General features: G+C 39.9%; 1 protein-coding gene and 1 pseudogene across 17 annotated transcripts in view; one reads left to right on the plus strand and one right to left on the minus strand.

The window, feature by feature from the left end:
* The window catches only part of MRTFA (myocardin related transcription factor A), a 347,988-nt gene that overhangs the window by 34,295 nt on the left and 297,357 nt on the right, over positions 1-16,336 (minus strand). The gene's annotated exons all lie outside the window — the stretch shown is intronic.
* On the plus strand, positions 10,643-11,189 carry LOC143691019 (calcium load-activated calcium channel pseudogene; annotated as a pseudogene).

A 16,336-nucleotide genomic window follows, 5' to 3' on the forward strand; every position in this document is an offset into this window, starting at 1 on the left:
CAACTTACCTTGACTTCCCTAAGGGGTAAAGCACAAATTCAACTTCTGGAAAAGCAACTCAAAAGCACAGAATTTCTCGATGAAAGAGAAGTCCTCATATACAAAGGACGGTATGGTATTAATGGGGGTAAAGGATAGGTGAAATGGCTATAGCTCTAATTTATATGAATTCCTATTTGGTTCTACTGAATTAAGGAAATTTTCATGTAATAGGAAGGATGGAGCAATTAACATTTGTTGAGTGCCTACTCATGTGGCACTGTTCTAGACATTTTTAACATGTTAGCTAATTTATATTCCTAACTATTCTATGTGGTAGATAACATTCCATTTTACAGAGGACTGGCTCAGAAAGGTTATGCAAGTCTAATAAATGGCAGAATTAGGATTACAACCAAATTGTTTCACCCTCAAGTTAGAGGGCATTTCCCATGGATAAGCAGACATCCCCTGCACCTACTTCTACTGTATAAGCTGGTCTCTAAAATTTTGGTCTCCAACTTCCCCGAAATGCAGGAATCTGTACTCCTCTGGGTTGGTTTCTTAACTTAATAAAAAAAAAAAAAAGAGAGAGAGAGAAGTAGGGATCTATTGGGTAGGGAGGCAAAGTGGCTTCAATCACATATTGCTTAGATGCAGATTTGAGTCTAGGCAACAAGAAAAGATCAGCTTGAGCACAGTACTTAGTACAAACAGATATGAGGGACTAGCTCAAAAGAGGAGCTAAAATTTACTGCAGGCATCAACACGGAGCAACAGGAGCAGCAGCCTTTAGCACTGGTACCAGGAGATAAGCAGAAAGGGGAGGAGGCAGCCACAGGAATTCATTAGTTGGTCAGGGCCTGGTCAAGAGAACCAGAAATGAGGCCTACGAAAAGATCACAAGACTATAATTACCAATCCCAAAAGACTTTCATTTTATAACTCATAACAAGAACCTTTTAACTACCCATAAAGTAGGACTATTAATTCCTATTTTAAACACAGTGAAACAAACACAGGGTGAGATATAGTTTCTATCAGGTCAGTCATTGGGTGGGGAAATGGACTCAACCCAGGGGTTGAGTCCATTTAGTCATTTTAGTTCTGTCTTCCTTTCTCTTCCTTTGTCTAAGACTTTGACAACTGTGTCCATTTCTCCAAAGCCCTGAATGGCCCAACTCAGTGTGTGCTGCTCTTTCCCTGTTTTTAATCGTGTTCTCAGATAGCAGGTTCACTAATTTCAATTAATTGCAGATATCTAAGAGGAGGAGGAGTAACCACAGTCCCTCTTCCTTCAGGGTTCTGTCAGGACTTTTTGTTAGGCATTTCTCAGGTTCATGTGGGGAGAGTCTGAAACTGGGAAGCAAATGCTCTCAGAATACTTGGGATTTGAGAAGGGAGGGTATTCCTGTTGCATGTCTGGCTCAGCTAGGTTAAAACCACGACTGGGAATGGTAACCTAGAGAAGGATATGTGAGGGCATGGAAAGTAAGCCCCAGGCTTTCTGGATGTAGAAGCAAATGACAGTGTCGAATCAAAATTACCTCAGGTTTTCATGCTAAGAGGATAAGGTACAAGGAAACAGAACAAAGCAGAAAATAAGGTTAAAGTTTAGGTGTCTGCTAGTTGTACGGAAAAAAAAACCCCAAAGACTCAGAGTTAACTCATATATGTGTATCCTACTAGGAGCGCTGCATTTGCCTTGGCCCTCCCTTCTCCCTCAGTCTAGCCCTTGTTGCCTCTCTGGCTTGGCCAGAAGGAGCCAGGAATTACTCACTTGGAAATTTCATTTTTCCAGAAGTTCCTAAAAGGCAGTCTCTAGAAAGAAAAGCCCCCAAAGACAAATGCAAACACAAGAGCTGTGCATGTTATTTATGAGAATGTGCATTTTCAGTGTCAGAGGGCAGTTCTTAATTGTTTACTACTATCCTCTGGGAGTTGATTTTGTTGGAACACTTGTACTGCCTTGTGTGAACAAAGGAAGTGTTCAGCACATGTTGAAAAGGAAAAATAACCAAGCTCTCTACGGAAATCAAATGAACAGAAGTGGCTAAGAGGTGTGGCATTCCTCATTATAGTTTCAGTTTGAGATGTGAGCCCCACCCCTGGCTGCTTATAACCACTGTTTAATAATCTGTTCCCCTTCTCCATCACCCACTTTCCTTCTCCCTTTAGATGTTTGCTGCCTTAATTAAATGAGATTATTTGTGAATTGGAGAAATTTTTTCAAAAACCTGTTTCCATTTCCTTTTTTAAATTATACTGACATCTTGATCAGTGTGTGTCTGCAAGGTTTTATAGCTTACAGTGTAGGAGCCCCAGAATCAGAATGTCTTGCTTTAATCTTGCACTAAACAGCAAGTATGAGAACCCTTAGGCCATCATACCAGGGCTTTTCCCCACTAGCACTAGATTTGTTTAAACATGTGGGCATGTGAAAGTCTGCTTCTAGAATCCACAAAGCAGTTCTGGAAATGCATCTCGGTGGGAGAATGACAGCAGTTAACCATCAAGTTTTATTTCCTCATCATTATCATTAGGGAACATTTATTAGGTGTCTGGGTCAGAATATCACGTTATTAGATGCTGACCTAATCAAAAGATGGCTCCTATCCTTAAGAATATAATATGTCAGAAGAAACTCACCAACAATTCTACATTCAGAAAAATTCAGAGGAACAAAGTATAGTTAACAGAGCCAATGGAGTGTTACAGTCCAAGTAGCCCTGTGGCTACTTTTTCCACTATAGAAGCCCTGTGCCTTCTTTTTCCACTAGAGAAATAGGAGGCATACACATTGTGCATCAATGGGGTCACATTAATAAACTCATAAAACTAGAATATATCATCCATCCATCTATCCAGCTATTCAATATACAATGGTGAAATTCTATGCTAGTTACTGAGGGTTCGAGGAATACAGCCCTCAAAAAGGTCTGATAGGGGAAAAATACAAACAATTACAATATAAGACTGCAATACAACAGCAGAGATAATTTAAGGTGCTACAAAGGACAGAGGAAGTGAAATTCAGCCTGGGGGAAGTGTATGAATAGTCCAGGAAGATTTTCAAGAGGAAAAACCCAAATGGCCAAGACAAGGGTTTGGGGAAGTCATGCAAGGCTGAGCCAGAGCAAAAGCATGGGGCATGAAAGTGCAAGGCCAGTGAAAGGAACTCCAAGCAGCTTCATACGGTCAGACCAAAGAGTTCACATGAGGACTATGCAGCTGGAAAGGGAGGTAGGGCTCGGCCCACACAAAAAAACTGTAATGTGATATGAGAGAGACTTTTGCTTTCAAAAGGAAGTACAACTAAAAGACCTTGGGCATTATATATAAAACAAATGTATATGAACAGATTCTGAAAAGTGGTACAAAGAAGGTAGACTGGCAAGGGACCTCAGAACCCAAGAAACGACACGATGATGTGAGTTCCCTGGGTTTTCTTTTTGACTTATATATCCCAACCTTGATGCTAAAGAAGCTGGAAATCCAGAACCATCAAACGATAGAAATAATATTAGTAATAATAGTAACAATAACAAAGGGACCTAGAAAGACAAAACTTTTAGACAATAGCTGTTCTAACTCCAGACCAACACTACAGAACAAAATTCTGGCCCTGCCCCAGCCAGCAAAGGCCAAGTGAGGAACCTGGACTCCCACCTTCACAAGGCAGCAATGAGGCATCCCGATAGCCTAGTAGGGTGGGGTCAGAGGGCCAGGTAGGGAGCTGGGATTTTTATCCCCTCTAGTCAGTAACAAACCTCCACCCTCATGGTATCATTTGGAGACCTAGTAGGGAGCCATAACTCCCAGGCCTGTCCAGCAAGTGGGGAACCTGGACTTCTACTCCTACCTGGCAGTAACAAGGTGGTGTCCCTTTTCCTCTCCCAGAGGAATGTCAGAGAAGGCTATCCATAACAGAAGGCTTAAACATCCAGACCCTCAATCTATCCTGAGATCAATGTTAAGCCACCAAAGGATTTTAATCAGGGAGTGACATAATCAGAACTGCATAGAAGGCGTGAAAAGAATTATTTCTACCTTAATGTTTTATATTAAAAAAATAAAATGAGCAGAAGCATAACTAGTAATTGGCATGCATTCATTTTCATCCCCCTGTGCCTGTTCTCACATATCCCCCTTTTATGTCCTACTTAAAAAAAAAAAAAAACTTTAAACCTACAAAAACACTGAAAGAACAAGTGATGAACAGTCCTATATCAGTGATTCACCAGTTTTTTTAGCCATATTGGGTTTTTATCTCTCATAGTACACTTTTATTTTTTATTAATCACTTCAAAGTATCAAATATCATTCATGACAGTTCATGCCTAAATTTTCAGTATGCTTTCCTAAAAATAAGCCCATTCTCCTTCATAACTAATACATTTTTATCATACTTGAGAAAATTAACATTTATTCAGTAATATATGTAGTTTATAGCCCATATTTAAATGTCCTCAATTGTTCCCCCAAATGTTTTTATAGCTGTTTGGATTTTTATCCCCAATCCAGGATTCAGTCAACAGTCATGCACAGCACTTGCTTACTGCATTTGGTTGTTTCTTAAGTCTCTTTGTAAAAGTCCCCCTGCCTTGTTTCTTTTCTTTCTTTCTTTTTTTTTTTTTAACATGGGCAGGCACCGGGAATCGAACCCAGGTCTCCTGTACAGCAGGTGAGAACTCTGCATGCTGAGCTACCGTGGCCCGCCTCCTCTGCTTTGTTTCAAGTATCCACGCCATTTATCTTGCAGAATGTCCTATACTGTAATTGTCTATTGACTCATGATCACATTAAGGTTAAATATTTTTGGCAAGAAGGTGATGTACAAGTCTTAATACCAGAAGGCACAAAATAGGTTGTCCAACAGGTGAAAAGGTGACAGACACCAAATCTCTTCATTTCCGCCTTAAAGGTAACATTTCCACCTTTATCATTAATAAATTATCTGTGGGTTAACACTTTGAGGCCACGTGGCAACCTTGTTCCCCAACAACCATTAATCTAATGGTTTTAGCATGTACTTATGAGGCTTACATTAGGGACTACAAAATAGCAAGAACCACATTTTTACAAGATCACCCTAGAAGTGGTCAGTAGGTCATCGGTAAGAATAAAATGGAGTGGGGTGACTGTGTAAAATGGTCGTCCCATACAGGAAGAGTAAGTTTGGGACAGGGTGGGAGAGACTGTACAGTTTAGGGCATGCTGAATAGGAGTAGACAGTGAGACATCCAATCAAGAGATGGTCAGGTATGTATAACAGTGTGTGTGTGTCAATGTATACACACACACATCCTGAAGCCTCCTAATATGAAACATATGTGTACATAAGTATGTGTATATAATCAGGAGATAGGTCCTGTTAAAAATGACATCATTTAAGGATAATGCAATTTGATATGCACAGACAGAAGAAAATAATTCCAAGCCTGAATCTTAGAGAACTTTTACTGTCTAAAAGCTTTGTCTTTCTAGGTCCCTTTGTTATTGTTACTATTATTACTAATATTATTTCTATCGTTTGATGGTTCTGGATTTCCAGCTTCTTTAGCATCAAGGTTGGGATATATAAGTCAAAAAGAAAACCCAGGGAACTCACATCATCGTGTCGTTTCTTGGGTTCTGAGGTCCCTTGCCAGTCTACCTTCTTTGTACCACTTTTCAGAATCTGTTCATGTACATTCATTTTATATATAATGCCCAAGGTCTTTTAGTTGTACTTCCTTCTGAAAAATCTAGAGAGCACCCAGAGAAGGAAACTGAGGAGTGTCTCAGGGGCAGGAGGAGGACTGAAAAAGTATCAAGAAAAAAGGAGTAAGGAGAAACTTAAGTTAACTGGTGAGATTAGGCAAAATCAGCTTTCAAAGTTTCCAAAGGATTTCTTATACTTAGAACATTTATCATACTCAGCACTATTCCAGTGGAATGGCAGGGACAAAACCTAACTGTAATAGGTCAAGGTATAAATACAGGTGAGGAAATAGAATCAGATGTATGTGTCCCCTAAGAGATTAGATGTACTAACACTTTATTACTCATTCATTCTTAAATATTGAGACCTCATTCTAGGAGCTGGGATATCCAAGCTCTCCTGGGCTTACACTCTAGTCAAAGAAGACACTCACCACAACAAATAAACAGATAACATAACAGGGGGTAACAAATGCTAGGAAGAAACATGGGGCAATAGCGATTAATTGGGGTTGGAGCATTTGATACGGAGTGATTAGGGAAAGACTTTCTGATAAGGTGACCTGTGAGCAGAGACCTGAAGGAAGGGAGAGAGTGAGCCCTGCAGAAATCTAGAGAAGAGACTTTTGGCATGGAAAACAGCAAGTGCAAAGGCCCTGAGTAGGAACACACCTGAATGACTGAGAGACATCAAGGAGGCTAGTGTGGCAGAGAAAAGTAAACAAAGTGGGAGCAAATGTGGTGAGAAAGATAGCCACGCAGAGCCTAGCAAGACTTTGAATTTTACTCTTTTCTGAAGTGGTACTATAGGAAATGAAATGGGTGACAAAATAAAATAGGATGGTTTGATCCCAGGTTTCAGCACACACACCAAAAAAAAGGTAAGATTGTGCTAGTCAATCTTGCCATTGACAAAAAGGATTCAGAAAGTGACTTAAAAAGCTCTGCTTTTTCCTTGATGTTCCCTATCATTTGCACAGTGTGCTAAGAATCAGTACCTCTTATTTCTAAGATTTTACAGTTGATAACTTGCATGAGAACACATCCTAACCAACTGCAGAACAAAGAATGGATTCATTTATCTGATTCTAAAATTCCAATCTTTTTATTTATGGATATCCAGCATGCTCAAAAGAGGGAGGAGGAGAGTAAATAGCTCTCTGATCAGGTATCTTTTTTATTTTCTCTCAAAATGTGACAACTACAAAAAAGTAACAAACAGCAATTTTAATCTGATCTTTCACATCTTGCCTTCTCCTCCTGGCTATTTGTTAGAAATAAATGCTGCTTTGTCATTTTCTCTAATATTGGCAATGGGATAGAAGGGAGGACTTCAGATCCAACCTTAGCAAATGACAAGGGAGCACACATTCTCTTAATCCTTTTTCCTCTAGCCCTCTCTTGAAAAGGCTAACACAACAGGAAAGGGAGTTGTTATATAATCAAACTCCATCCAAAGTGGCCCCTTTTGCCACATCCCTTGGCCCTAGCACAAAAGTCTATCAGATAGTTCATTAACTCTAACAAAACCAACCACTGACACAGTACAAGGCCACAGCTGAGTCGGGCAAAGCAGGCTTTTCCTACCATTGAAGACAGAAGTCATAAGCTGCCTATACCCAATCACTTTATATACAGTATGTCTCTTAGAAATTTGCTATCAACTCCTGACAGCAACCTTTGTCGTGTAGACAAGGAGGTACTCTACTTCAGACCTCCTGGGGAGATGAGAATAACAATTTCTATGCCATCACTAAAAATGAAAAGGGCAAAGATGCCACCAGCCTTTGGCCCAGTGTTTCTCCAAATGTGGTTCAAGAACCATTTGCAAATCTCTCTGGAATGCAAGACTATAATACAAATTCCTGGACCTCAAGAAGTGTAATCTTTCATAAGCTCCTCAAGCAATTCTGGTGTCCCTAAAATTTGAAAACCACTGCTTCCCTAGTCCAAAACGCAGAAGAAAGGTGAGACTGTAGATAAGAAAGGATTTCATTTGTTCATTCTCTACTACCAGGGGCTAACTGTTTGAAAAGTATACTTAATAAGGACTTGATAAATTTTCCCAAACAGCCAAACTTAAACTTTCAACTCTGCTGGCTGTGAGAGTACCCATGAATTGCTGTGTTCTAATTTCCTAAGTATTTCTCAGGATCATTACTTCATACATGCAATGCATGTATTTCTGGAAGTCAAATCACTAGGGCTTTTGCCAATTTCTTACACAGTGGCTGGGTCTAATTCAGCTATGATGGAATCCATATCCCTCATGTTTGTATATGAGGCCTGGAAATCAAGCCCAACGAAACACAGCTATAGAAACATTGTCCTTGGTCTGAGCACACAGTGGGTGAGGAGCACAGAGGTTTACTGACTTCAGTAAAGGAAATGGGGAAGGTCCCTTACACACTGAGAGACAAGAGTAGAGGTTGGCTGTGTCACTGGTGTGGTAAGGTTGACCCTAGCACTAGGGAAATGAGTTTTATTAGGATTCCATACACAGGCAGAATTGAGGTTCCTAACCTAGCTCCTTTAGCAACTGGCAGCAATTTTGCTAAAGGGCTTAAAAAAATGGTGGGGTAACTCTCATCCCTAAGTTTCACCTCACCTAATCAGGAATGGGTCCTGGTCTGACACCATTTTCAATTCTCAAGTTTTTTCTAAGTTGACATTTTGGTGAAAGCACTGTAGGCTACCATTACAAAATTCCTGTAACCTTCAGGTATAAACATGAGATCTGGAGCCAGAAGATTGAGATTGGATTTACCTCTGTGTTTTACTGGCAGAAAGACCATAGGCAAGTGACATGAACACTCTGAGCCTCAGTAAAGGAAGCACAAAATGCAATGATACCAACTTCTGCTCTAAGTAACTGTCAGAACTAAAAAAAAATGAAAATGCTCTGCACATGATAGACACTAAGTTAAAATTGAGGCATTATTGTTTTAAATTTTTTGTGTGTACTACCCTCCTTCTGAGGGCAACAGCAGGTATGTTTTTAGCTGACATGCTAAATGCCTCAAAAAATCTTGCACCAAAGACGATCAACCAAAGACTTGTCTCAATAGCTCATGGTCAGGGACTGACCATGAAAATGAGAACCAGGCTAAGTTCATGTGAATCAAATAAAGAGCTTAGGTGGTAGGGTGTGGGGAAGGGATTACACATTCTGGGGCAAGCAAGTATCCAAAATAATAGTCATAAAACGTTCTTTATACACATCCTGTTTTGATATTCAGGGTTGTCACCACCCATTTCAGCACCTGGGCTGTCACCTCCACCCAAACCAGCAGGAAAGCCAACTACCATTATGCATGCAAAAACTGGAGACTCAAGGATGTTAAATATTTTCCTTCCCAGAAGTGCAAGCTGTTCAAGGGTCACCCACTCTTTACCCACTGATGGTGAAAGAGGTTCAAGGCTGGGAGAACATCTCAGAACACAATCTTGTAAAACATAAGCACCAATCAGTACAGTGAATTCCAAAAGGTTAAGATATTAGGGATCAAATGTGAACCTGGCTCGAAAAGCAATCCAGGCTTCTGTTTGACATCTATGGTAGCCATGGTTTATGCCTGGCTTTCACACTACAACCCAGTCCAAACCTCCAGACTGGTCAATTTTCATTCTGGTATACAATCATAGGTAAAGCATAAAATAATAATAAAAGAAAATCTGTGGTTTTGAAGCCCCATAATAAACACCCCACTAGGCTGTAGAATTTTAAATCACCACTCATTATCAGATGTCTATCGGGTTTTCTCTTGGATGTGCCATTCTTCAAGATTTCTATCATTTAGGTAAAATGTGCATCAAGAAAAGTGACTTTATAACTACTTCATTTTATTATTTTGAAAAGAAGTTGGCCTTGCATACCTCAGATACTCAATAACTAATTATTAAACAAAACTAACATCTCTTGATAACCTCCAATATACATTCTGTTTCTACACATGTGCTATTTCTAGATACTTCATATAAGTGAAATCATACAGTATTTGTCCTTTAAGTGTCTTGATTATTTCACTCAGCATAATGTTCTCAAGGCGCATCCATGGTGTAGCATGTCTCAAAACTTTACTCCTTCTTATGGCTAAATAGTATTCCACTGTATGGATATATCACATTTTATTTACCTATTCATCTTTCGATGAATACACGTTGTCTCCACCTTTTGGCTACTGCAAATAATGCTACTATGGATGTTGGTGTACAATTATCTGTCAGAGTCACTGTTTTCAATTCCTTTGGAAGGGAATGGCTGGGTCATATGGTAATTCCATATTTAACTTTCTGAAGACCCACTCTATTTCTTTCCAGATTGGCTGCACCATTTTACATTCCCACTGCTATTCTTTTTAAATACCAAATTATATCAAGAACTCCTATCAGAAAGATTGCTTTTTATGGTCTGTTAATAGAGTTCACTGTTGGATTTCTCTTAGGATTCAACAATAAAGAAACTCTGAACATGAACACACAACTCACTCTAGAGTACTATTTTAGGGTTTGTTAGAAACTGGCCAAGGAGGAGCTTTTGTAAGCAACAATACCAACACTGGTAACTGACCACCAGGGTAAAACACACCACTATGGCAAGAAGAGAGTTAAAAACCATTGACACATAATGCAATGTGACCATACATACAATGCCCGGGAGTGATGTGCCCAGCTAAGATAAAGAGAAGATTTCTGAGGCCATATGCCTAAACCAATTTTCTCTCAGCTTCAAATCTAGCGATCTGGCTAGCTGCATTTCTGGAACACATTTTATTATGGTGCTTACAAATGCCATTTAAACTGGGGATTCAACTGTAGTTAAAGTCACATTCTGAGTCTGTCAGAGTCAGGTTATTATTCAGAGGTCACTGAATCTAGGGAAGTCTTTTTTGCTTTCATTTCTATGACTCTAAGGTGCTTCCCCTCCTGGCAGGTGGAAGTGCAGGGAATAAGGTGCAAGATGAGTGCCATGTTCATGGACACTCTGCTCACTGTTCTAATCTCTATGTACAGAGTTCTGCTCACCAAGGGCATAACTGGGTCCTCATTTACATGACAGACAAGAGACTAAAAGAGGAAAAACAGAGTAAAAATCCGGAAAAGAAGAAATAAATAATAACAGAGTCAGCTGGTCTGCTGCATAAAAAGAAAATAGAAAGGCAAGAAGAGAACCTGAAGAATAACAAAAGAGATCTGTCAATGGTTCAAATGAAATCCATGTTTGCAACTGGTTTTTTGTTTTACTGTCCAAATGGGAATGTTCAAAACTATATTCGATGATAGAGTAGTGGCAAAGCTGCCCTTCACCTACATCCAAGGACTGTTCTCATCAGAACCTTCTGGGGGATGATACTACAGACTGTTCCTTCATCTTCCTGTATATTCTTTGTACTATGTCAATTAGAGAATATATCTACAAGATTCTTGGCCTTGCCCCTTCACAAGCTGCCACCAAGCAGGCAGGCAGATTTCTTGGCCCTCCACCTCCTCCTGGGAAGTTCTCCTGAAATCAAGCAGAACTCTTTAATCCTTGTCATTCTCTTCAGACACTCAAATCAGACTGGCAACTATTTTGTAGCAAGAGCCATAAGTAGCCTTAGCACTAGGGCCTCTGAAGCCAGAAGCCAGGAGAGTAAGCTAGCAGATGACGCCGTGTCTGCCACGTGCCCTTCCAGCTGAGAGAGAAGCCCTGACTGCATTCGCCATGTGCCTTTCCAGATGAGAGAGAAACCCTGAACTTCATCGGCCTTCTTGAACCAAGATATCTTTCCCCGGATGCCTTTGATTAGACATTTCTATAGACTTGTTTTGATTGGGACATTTTCTCGGCCTTAGATCTGTAAACTAGCAACTCATTAAATTTCCCTTTTGAGAAGCCATTCCGTTTCTGGTATATTGCATTCCAGCAGCTAGCAAACTAGAACAGATTTTGGTACCGAGAGTGGGGTGCTGCTGCTGCAGTTTGCAAATACCAAAGATGTTGGAAAGGCTTTTTAAATGGATAAGGGGAAGATTCTGGAAGAGTTGTGAGAAAGTTGATAGAGAAGGCCTAGAATGCTTTGGAGAGACTACTGGTAGGAATGTAAACTCTAAAGATACCTCTGATGAGGCATGTGTTATTGAAAACTGGAAGGAAAGTGAGCCTTGTTTTAAAATGGCAGATAATCTGGAAAAATTGACTAGTGGCTTTGGCTGGAAGGTAGATTTTAAAAGCCATGAACTTGGATATTTAGCAGAAGAGATTTCCAAATTAAGTGTTGAAAGAGCAGCCTGGTTTCTCCTCACAGCTTATAGTGAAATGCGAAAGGAAAGAGATAAGCTGAGAACTGAACTCTTGAGTAAAAAGAAACCAGAAATTGAGGTCCTGGAAAATTCTGGGCCTACAAAAAGGGAGACTCCAGAGTATAGTGCCCTGTGTGTGGATTAAACCAAATGTGGAGCCAACCAGTCATTTCAGAGAAAGTCAGGATCGGACATGGAGTTATCCAGGAAAGATTTGTGGAAACTCCTTATGTCTAATGGGCATGATCCAAGGCTACTGCATAGAAAGCCAACAAGAGTGCTGTGGGACCTGTATAAACAGAGCCGCTGCCAGTCTGGACTGAGGGGTTCAGAGAAGGGACACATTGGAGGAAAAATAACTTCAGAGGCAAAACCGTGGAGGCTGAGGTCTGAAGTCAAGAAGCCTCGGGCCAGGAGAGTGGACCCACCCAAGCCCGTGGAGAGGGTGAGTTTGCCCCAAAGGCAGAGAATGGGACTTCCACCTCGTTGCAGTGGAAGAGTCATGCCGCCTCAGGCCTTGGAGAAGGTGAAGCACATTCCTTGGGGTTTGGAGGGAGCCTGGCTGCCACCACATGGAGGGGTTGAGCGTGTGCCCCGGAGATGGCAGAGAGCCCGGGTGTGGTCCCAATGCTTGGAGAGGGTGGAGCCGAGAGAAAGGTGGTCTCCCCAATATTCCTCAAGGTTGCATTCAGAGAGAGGCAGGCGTAGGCATTTGGAAAGGGTGGGACTGTCACTTTCTAAAGCCCTAAGGATAAATGACTCTCAGACTTTGAAATTTAATGGACTTTGCCCTGCAGGTTTTTGAAACTGTACGGGTCCAGTGACCCCTGTGTTCCTTCCTCCTTATGGAAATGTGTATATGTATCCTACGAATGTTCCTCCTTTATATGTTGGTAGCAAATAACTTGTTAGGAGTTTTCAAAGGTCCAGAGCAAATGGAGAGAATTTTGCCTTAGGACAGACAATGCCTGTAACTGACTTGATGAGATTTTATACTGTCTCTAATTTTGTACTTCATTGTATTGCTGCTGAAAGGTTTAAGGTTTCTGATATTGTTATGAAATTAATGTATTTTTGCATATGGGAAAAACATGTCTTTTTTAGGGGTCAGAGGGTGGAATGTGCTGGTTTGAAAGGAAGCATGCCCCCTAAGAAAAGCCATGTTTTAATATAAATCCCATTTCATAAAGGTAGAATAATCTCTATTCAGTACTGTATGTTTGAAACTGTAATGAGATCATCTCCCTGATTGATGAGATTTAGTTAAGAATGGTTGTTAAACTGGATTAGGGGATGACATGTCTCCACCCGTTTGAGTGGGTCTTGATTAGTTTCTGAAGTCCTATAAAAGAGGAAACATTTTGGAGAATGAAAGACTCAGAGAGAGCAGAGAATGCTGTAGCACCACAAAGCAGAGAGTCCATGAGCCGGCAACCTTTGGAGATGAAGAGGGGAAACGCCTCCCGGGGAACTTCATGAAGCCGCAAGCCAGGAGAGTAAGCTAGCAGATGACGCCGTGTCTGCCATGTGCCCTTCCAGCTGAGAGAGAAGCCCTGACTGCATTTGCCATGTGCCTTTCCAGATGAGAAAGAAACCCTGAACTTCATCGGCCTTCTTGAACCAAGGTATCTTTCCCCGGATGCCTTTGATTGGACATTTCTATAGACTTGTTTTGATTGGGACATTTTCTCGGCCTTAGATCTGTAAACTAGCAACTCATTAAATTTCCCTTTTGAGAAGCCATTCCGTTTCTGGTATATTGCATTCCAGCAGCTAGCAAACTAGAACAGCCTCTTTATAGTTTTTTGAGTTATTTCTAAGCTTCTGGATATGATTATAATGAAAATGATACCCAAAAAACATAATAAGTTGGTTGATTAGATGAGTACAAGTGATGTTTATGTAATGAAAAAATGGCATCTTTCTTGTTTTGCTTACACAAATATTTTCTGTGGAACTGACTCTCAAAACAGTGCTATATGCCATGTATCATGAAAGCTGGCTATCCATGAGCATTTAGAGAAAATCTGGGGAAAAAATTAGTGTCTTGTAACTCTTAATCTGAGCTATTTGTTGTGTGTGTGTGTGTTTTACTGCCACACCAAAAATATGATTAGAGATTAATAAAGAGGCCAAACTTCAGCTACATCCTCTACAAGGAGAGATTTTATTTAGTTTTGCTTTATCATATTCATAGACACATTTTTAATAATCTGAACAAAGGGAAAACATTGGCCAGGAAAGGCTAAAATAAAGTTTTAATGCACTATACTTGCCTTATGCTCAAAATATGGAGGTATCTTAGAACAGGAATTAGAAGCCAAGAGTGGAAAGGAAAACAGTGACTCAGAAGAATACAAAAATGAGAGTCCTTAGCACTTTTCTTCAGCTCCTGTAATAGACGACTGCTTTTTTTTTTTTAACTATTGCATTTGTATAGGGCACTAGATCTCTCCTCGAGCCAAACTTTTACTTATATGTGGTTTAACTTGTGGAGCTTCCTTTAGACACAATGGCCTTCAGTTCCTCCCATGCTCCTTTATAAGGAAGACACACTTATGGAATTAGAAGTCCTATGTGACACAGTAACTCTAATAAATGTATACATAAAAAAAAAAAAGCATCACATTCCTGTGGTGAGTATATATCATCTCTTTAAGTGGGGGTGTCTGCTTCTTTAAAAAAAAAGGAAACTAGCTCTTTCACTTAAAGATATCTAACATAATATGAGAGTATCTGAAAGAAATGCAAGCCTGAGGTCACTGCAATCAGACTGGAGGAGTGGGCAAACTGCAAAGCTTAGAGGGAGAAGTCTTTTCTGAGATCCTACTGGAAAGGGTACATTTTTGACTGGATTTGACCAAACTTCTTTGCCTCACAGGGATAGCAGTTTGGAGCCTAGAACACAGAGCTTCTAGCAACTCCCTAATGGTAATGGAGTAAACAAGAGATGACCAAAGCTTAGAGAGCCAGCTTCTACCCCAGTCATTGCCCCCACTCAAACTCACTGATCTATGAAGCACCAATTGATATATAAGGTCCCTGACAATGTAGCAATACACTTAAAAACAAAATAAATGACACTTCCTAGAAACCTGCAAATTGTTATCTTAAATCCTAAAAGAAAGATTTAAAGATAGAAAGAAAGAGAGAAAGAGAGACAGGAAGAGAGAGAGAAAGAGGAAGGGGAAGCAGAAGGGAAAGGGGAAAGGAAAACAGAACGGGAAAGGGAAACGAAAAGGGGAAGATTCTCAAACCAGACACTCACCTGCTCTCTTATTTCCTGGGCAAGCTGCCCAGGAAAAAAAAAAGAAAGAAAGAAATGCACAGGTATTTCCAGTCCAGCCACTTGTTTTCTTTTAAGAGAGAGGTTAAAAAGGATGTTTCTTTTTAACATCCACTACCAAGGAGAAGGCAAGCTAATTAAATGATCACCCTGTTAACATCCAGTTAAAAGGGAAATGATATTAACACAGAGTACCAAGATGACTAGTGGTTATTTGATTTTAAAAATTTACAGTAATTGTTTTTATAATACATGGGTAAGGAGGAAAGTGAAAAACAGTTCCTGTTCCCAAACACCTGTTCTGACAGAACTCAACGATAAATGTATTAAAAGCTGCTTTCAGATACACAAGACAGTAGGTCCATGTTAATGTTCCCCTCATTATCTATATAAGAATTTATTCTTTATCTGTGAAATGAGAATACTACTGCCTACATTTCATAAGTACAAACAATACATCATTCCAGTGTGATCCCCACACTGACTCTGTGGGGTAAGTAAGACAGATTATTATCCTCATTTTATAGGAGTGAAAGTTGAGTTCGCAAGAGTTAACTGACTTGTCCAAAGCCCCTATTTTCTACCTGGCATAATAAGATCTAAAACAGTTTAATACAATAGTCACTAGCCACATGACTATTTAAATAAATTAAAAATTCAGTTCTTTACTCAAACTAGTCGTATCTCCAGTGCTCTTATACACATATGAGCATTTGAAGTGTTCACTAGCACAAATAGTTAGTGACTAGTGTTCTAGAACATTTCCATCATTGCAGAAAGGGCTATTGGACAGAGCTAGTATAGAAGCTCGTTCTTTTGAATTCATGGTAATTGGGGTGAAAAGATCCCATGCCATACCAGTATTTAATAAAGATGTCCAGATAGTGGCGATTTTAAATCAACTGCCCCTTCTCATTGCAAGAAACTCTGAGGTTTTAGAAAGTTGATTTATCATTTCAAGGGTTACCAAAACCAAAAATTAGTTTTAAAAGAGCTTTATCAAAATGGATTTGGTCCATATGTATCCAAGAAATAGAATCTTGAAGCCCAGTTTGTGCATTAGTTGTAGAGTAGTGTAAGTAATAA

This window comes from Tamandua tetradactyla, chromosome 7, assembly GCF_023851605.1.
Source record: "Tamandua tetradactyla isolate mTamTet1 chromosome 7, mTamTet1.pri, whole genome shotgun sequence".
Taxonomy (NCBI): domain Eukaryota; kingdom Metazoa; phylum Chordata; class Mammalia; order Pilosa; family Myrmecophagidae; genus Tamandua; species Tamandua tetradactyla.